This window comes from Trichechus manatus, unplaced genomic scaffold (genome assembly GCF_000243295.1).
Source record: "Trichechus manatus latirostris isolate Lorelei unplaced genomic scaffold, TriManLat1.0 scaffold00069, whole genome shotgun sequence".
Taxonomy (NCBI): Eukaryota; Metazoa; Chordata; class Mammalia; order Sirenia; family Trichechidae; genus Trichechus; species Trichechus manatus.
In genome coordinates this window covers 12,450,631-12,457,520 of record NW_004444005.1, presented here as the reverse complement: position 1 = coordinate 12,457,520, position 6,890 = coordinate 12,450,631, and positions in this window count along the sequence as shown.

The following is a 6,890-nucleotide window of genomic DNA, read 5'->3' as shown; positions in this document are numbered from 1 at the left end:
TAGACTCTTGTCTGTTAAACCAAAAAGATGGTGGTTTGAACCCACCCAGTGGTTCCATGGGAGAAAGACCTGGTGATCTGCTCCCATAAAGATTACAGCCTAGAAAATCCTATGGGGCAATTCTATTCTGTCACATGGGGTCGCTATGAGTCCAGATTAACTTGACGGCACCACCACCACCAACGACAACCAGACAATCCTTACAGGGCATCTGACTTACATTTTGTGTCTCTGTGTCTATTCTGCTCTTTTTATGACTCCAAAGGGACTAGATTTAGCATCCACCTTCCTTAGGTATGATCTAAATAATATAACAAAGAAAACCTCTATTTCCATTCTAGTAAGAAGACCAGATTTCATGGTCTGACTGAGACTGGAGGTACCCCAGAAAGCACGGCCCCTGGATTCTCTATCAGCCCAGAACTAAAACAATTTCCAAGGCCAACTCTTCAGACAGGGATTGACTGGACTGTGGGACATAAAGTGATACTTGTGAAGAGTGTGCCTCTTAGCTCAAGTAGATACAAGAAACTAAAGGGGCAGCTTCTGTCCAGAGGTGAGATGGGAAGGCAGAGAGGTTTAGGAGCTGGTTGAATGGTTATGGGGAATCAGGAGCAGAAAGGAGGAGTGTGCTGTCGCAGAATGGAGTGAGCAATTAGGGTCACATAACAATGTATGTATAAAATTTTGTATTGGAGACTAATTTGAAATGTGAAGTTCATTTAAACTACAACAATAAAAAAATAACCCTATTTTCAAACAGGATTACATCTACAGGTATAGGGGTTAATATTGCAACACATCTTTTTGGGGGACACAATTCAATTCATAGCAGTATGTTGAGAGTTTTATTTTACACACAAGGAAACGCAGACTCACAGAGCAGTGGAGCAGAAGTCAAGGCCACTGGCTCCTGGTGCCGTGCTCTCTCCCGACCCCACACAGACCCCAACTGCACTATCCTGACACTGGTCGCGGGCACACGGACAAGGAAACGTGAGTGTTATAAACACAGGAATCATCAGGGGTGTGATAAGCAGGTTAGTCGTAAACAGTCACGAACAACAACAGCTCGGCCATAAACAGGAGTGAGGTTGGCCGCTTGTCCTGACCTTGGCCATTGGTTTGGGTGTCAACCGACATCGGTTGGCTGGGGAGCGTGGTGGGGCCAGCCCTGGCAGTGGCTCCACCAAGGGAAGACGGGTAACACCCTGACTTGAGTCACGGTGGTCTTCATCTTCGGGGTTTTCTGTCGTCCTGGTTGGGGGTGGTGGTTTTGTTTGCCGGATGGTTTGCTGGTTTAACAACTGGGCTCGTGTCTTTGGAGACTAAGAGTCAGAGTGAAGGGAAATATAAGCACCTCATTGCATTGTCTCCAGCGTGCTCCCAGGAAATGGACCAGCGTTTACAGAGCATTTAATGTGTTGAGGGCATTTTGCCAGATGGCAGAGAATGGCCAAGTTGGCCTCCACCAAGCTGTGAAATCTGTAAAACAGTAGTAACAGGTCTGAGGCTTCCAGGCAGGAACATGGCAGATGAGGGTATGTCTGAGACAGAGCCCAGTGGAGGAGGCGGGCAAGGTGGATGGATTTGCCCAGGAAAGTCTACGGCAAAGATGGTTTGGGCAAAGGGCTTGGGGCAAAGCAGGTGACGGTCATCCCCGGACATGAAAACTACTAGTTACCCCAGAAACCAGCTATTGCCGCTAGGGCCAAGCCTTCCTTCAGGCTGTGATTACTTAATTAAATGACGCCCAGGCAAGCTGCTTGAATACACTGCCCAGTCTCCTACCCCCGGGAAAAGCTCTCCTCTCCCAATTGTTTTTGGATGTTCTAAGAAGGCCAATTCAGGGCAGTTACAGTCTTTCTGTCCCACTCATGATCTCTAGCCATGACTGGAAAACCATAAAATATACATGTATACACCGTCTTTCCTTGGCCTCATATGCATGCAAAAGCTGGACAGTGCAAAATGAAGACAGAAGGATTGATGCCTTTGAATTGTGATGTTGGCAAAGAATATTAGATGTACCGTGGACTGCCAGAAGAATCAACAAATCAGTCTTAGAAGAAACACAACCAGAATGTTCCTTGGAAGTGATGGTGGTGAGACTTTGGTGCACTTACTTTGGACGTGTCATCAGGAAAGACCCATTGCTAGAAAAGGGCATCATATCTGGTAGAGTAGAGGGTCAGCGAAAATGAGGGAAACCCTCAATGAGATGGATAGACAGAACAGCCACAACGTGTCAGAGGTCAGGACCGGGCAACGTTTCGTCCTGCTACTCCTAAGATCGCCATGAGTCGGGGCCGACCTGACTGCAGGTAACAACGACAACGTACACAGCCATGCTCAGAAACATGAGGGGAGACTCTTGATGGACGGAAAATTTTGGGAAGCAATTATATAATGATAAATTTCAGATCATGGTGACTCCACGTGTTACAGAGTAGAACTGCTCCACAGAGTTTTCTTGGCTGTAATTTTACAGGAAGCAGCTTGGCAGGCCTTGTCTTCCAAAGTACTGCTCGGTGGGTTTGAACCGCCATCCTTTAGGTTAGCAGTGAAGTGCAAACCTTTGGTCACCTTGAGTCCGAATGAACTCGACGGCAACAACAGCAGCAACAAACCTGCATACAGCAAATTAAAGAGGAAATGCATAGCCCTGGACACTTAAAGGTGGGCACACCCAAGGGGGCTCCATGCTCAGAGGGGTTGGAGACCCTGCTCAGGAGGGGCCAGCTGGTATGTGGATCAGATGAGCAGTGCAGTAGCAGGGGTGCGTTAGGCTGACCCTGCACCCACACTTGCATGAACGTGGTTTGTATCAGTGGGAGCCCCGACGTGGGTCTGGCTTAGAGGGAAGGGCTGGGCTGGTGAGGCTGTGATGTCCGGGAGAAGCAGGGTGCACTCCTGAACCACCAGGGCCTCCCATGATGTCAGCTCATGGGGTAGGAGTGTGAACATCTGTAGAGAACAAAGGTGTCCCCTGTGTTGATGTGGGACCCCGGAGTCCAGGATGACCCCAGAGACACAGCCATGTGACCGGCATTTGCCTTTTGCACACTCGCTGAGATTTCTCACGACATGGCAGCTGGTGACCTTGGTGGGCAGGGAGGGTGAATGGACAGCCGGCTCCATGCAGGAATTGTCTGTGGCAGCAGAAGGTCAGCGAGGCAAGCAGGGAAGACGGATGGTGGTTAAAAAAGCTGGGACGCTTACTGCCAATACTAATACTTGTAATTTGCATTCATTAGCAAAGCAGGGCTATTGCGGTTATGATTTAAGGCGCATGTGGGAGGCAGCATCTGTGTCTCCTGGGCTAGGACACCAACGCTCGCTCCGGGACACGGTGCCGGCTTTAGCGCCCTCCGCCTCCGCGGGGGGCCGTGTTCCAGGCTGCTTTTAGAGGAAGGAGCAGCATGGCGGAAAACCCAGAGAGCCTCAGGTCTGGCCCAAGAGCGGCTCAGAGAAGGAGCGACAAGCTCAGCTCCAATTCCGGGGCCAGGTCCCAAAAGGGTGCTCAGCTCAGAGCGGTACAGAGGTTTGGGAAACAGTGAACCTGTCCTAAGACACTATCACACTGACACACCAGCACCAACACACCTCAGCCCTGACACACCCTGCACTGATACACCTGAGTGCAAAGAAGCCTCAGTGTGACACAGCTCAGTGCTAACACGCCTCAGCCCTGACACACCCTGCACTGATACACCTAAGCGCAAAGAAGCCTCAGTGTGACACATCTCAGCGCTAACACGCCTCAGCCCTGACACACCAGCACTAACACACCTCATTGCTATCACACCTCAGCGCTTACACATCTCATTGCTAACACACCTCAGCCCTGACACACCAGGGCTCACATGCCACAGCCCTAGCATACCTCAGCACTATCACACCTCAGCGCTTACACACCTCAGTGCTATCACACCTCAGCGCTTACACGCCTCATTGCTAACACAGCTCATTACTAACACACCTCAGGCTAACACACCTCATTACTAACACACCTCAGCACTAACACACCTCAGCCCTAACACTCCTCATTACTAACACACCTCAGGCTAACACACCTCATTACTAACACACCTCAGGCTAACACTCCTCATTACTAACACACCTCAGGCTAACACACCTCATTACTAACACACCTCAGGCTAACACTCCTCATTACTAACACACCTCAGGCTAACACACCTCAGCACTAACACACCTCAGCACTAACACACCTCAGCCCTAACACACCTCAGCACTAAGACACCTCAGCACTAACACTCCTCATTACTAACACACCTTAGCGTTAACACACCTCAGTGCTAACATACCTCAGCGCTCACACTCCTCATTACTAACACATCTCGGCACTAACACACCTCATTACTAACACACCTTAGCACTAACACACCTCAGCGCTCACACTCCTCATTGCTAACACACCTCAGGCTAACACACCTCATTACTAACACACCTCAGCGCTAAGAAACCTCAATGCTAACACACCTCAGCCCTAACACTCCTCATTACTAACACACTTTAGTGCTAACACACCTCAGCGCTAACACTCCTCAGCACTTGACTGTGTCCCTCTTTAGTGAGTGTTTTTTTCCCTTAAAATATTTCCCAATCTTTTTATTTTTTATTATATAGCATTTATTCTAAACTTGTAATGACCTGCTAGCCTTGAGTAGTTCCCGATGAGCCCTCTTGCATATTGTGAAATTTTAAAAAAGCAAACCAGTTGCCATCAAGTTGACTTCTATTCATGTGACCCCAAGTGTAAGAATAGAACTGCTCCATAGTGTTTTCACGACTGTGACCTTTCGGAAGCAGATTGCCAGGCCTGTCTTCTGCAGAGCTGCTGAATGGATTCAAATGGCCCACCTTCTGGTTAGTAGCCAAGCACTTAACTTTCTGCTCCACCTAGGGATTCCTATTTAAAGAATGCCTCCTTTACGTGACCCATGCAGTACCCCAGAAGACTTGGTCCTCTTCTAAGGCTGAGGGTGGAGTTGCAAATAAGTGAGTGACTGAGCAAAATGTCTCAAGGAATCAGTGCTGCTGAGCACTGGATCTGTTGAACTCCACATTCCAAAAAATGTGAGCCAGCTTCCTTACCAGTGCCTCAGGGCAGGCCCCATGGCGTGGCCCACAGCCAGGCCTGTCTCCAGAAGTGGGGTTGAACCCCAGCTCGACCAATTCCTAGACGTAGCCTCTGACGGGAGATTCCCAGCCCTGCTGGGCCCCAATTCTGCATCGGAAAAATTGCAGTTATATTTGTCTCTGCCTGCTGGTGTAGTCAAATAGAGAAGGCCTTTTATGAAAAGTGCTTCTCACAGTGCCTGGTACTATTACTGTATATTTTCTTCTTCATCACCATCATCATCACCATCATCATAACCATCACTATCATTGTCATCATCACCATCACCACCATCATGACTATCACCATCCGTACCATCAGCACCGTCATCACTGTCATCATCATTACCACCATCATCACCATCATCATTGTCACCACCACCATCGCCATCATCACTGTCATTATCACCACCATCATCACCATCATTATCAGCACCATCATCACCATCATCATTATCAGCACCATCATCACCATCATCATCACCATCACTATCACCACCACCATCATCACCATCATCATTGTCACCACCACCATCACCATCATCACTGTCATTATCACCACCATCATCATCATCATCCTATCATTATCACCACCATCATCATCATCATCCTATCATTATCACCACCATCATCACCATCATCATCACCATTACTATCACCATCACCATCATCACCATCATTGTCACCACCACTGTCATCACCATCATCACTGTCGTTATCACCACCATCATCACCATCATCATCACCATCACCATTACTATCACCATCACATCACTATATCACCATCACCATTATCACTGTTGTCACTGTCATTATTGTCACCATCACGATCACCATCACTATAATCATCATTATCATCATTCCTATTTTACAGAGCTACTTTCACAGTGGATACTAGGCATTATCTCTAGTATAGACTGAATGGTGTCCCCTAAAAATTTAAGTTCAAGTCCTAACCCCTGTACTTGTGAAGGTAACCTTGTTTGGAAATAGGGTCTTTGAAGATGTTTTCAGTTTGGTTAAGATGAGGTCATACTGAAGGAGGTTGGGTCCTAATTCTGTCTGAGTGGTGTCTTATAAAAACAGAGAAGAGATGGAGACAGAAGAAAGACAACAGAGTTATGCCTCCTCGTATGCGCATACCTGTGCTCGATATGGGGACTGCACTACTCCCTCTCCCTGGCAGCTTTTCCCCCGGAGTCTGGCTGTCTGAGGAGCCAGAATGTGACTATGTATGTGGGCACCTTGTGGGCTGTGGCCTGGGTGCTTCTCATGTGATTTTGGTCTGGGCCCCGCCAGGCACTACTGAGGCCATCATGCCGCCAGAGCAAATGTCTTGTGAAATCTGAGGATTAAAAAAAAAAAAAGCTAACTCAGGACAAAGTGGGAAGTGTAATTAATGAGTGAATTAGCATTTCAAAGAGCAGGGAAAGTGTTGCAGTTCTAGGAAGCCCTGAGCTCAGGAATAATGGGCTGTGACAGGAGGGCTTGCCATGGCCCTAATGACTCCGGGTCCGCACTCACTCATTAACGTGGCGCACTGCCCCGGGGACCAGCTGCTCCACATCATCACAGTGTGTTGTGCTCAGTCCCCTGTCTCTGGTTACTGTTAGAACTTTACAGACACCCTCGGACAGCCAGGACCAGGTGCACGAGGACTGCCCTGATGGAGCCCCAGAGCCCAGGTAGTTCCCACAGCTTCATCGCTACCCAGCTCCGGGCATTTCTTTCCCGTCAGAAATCCAGGA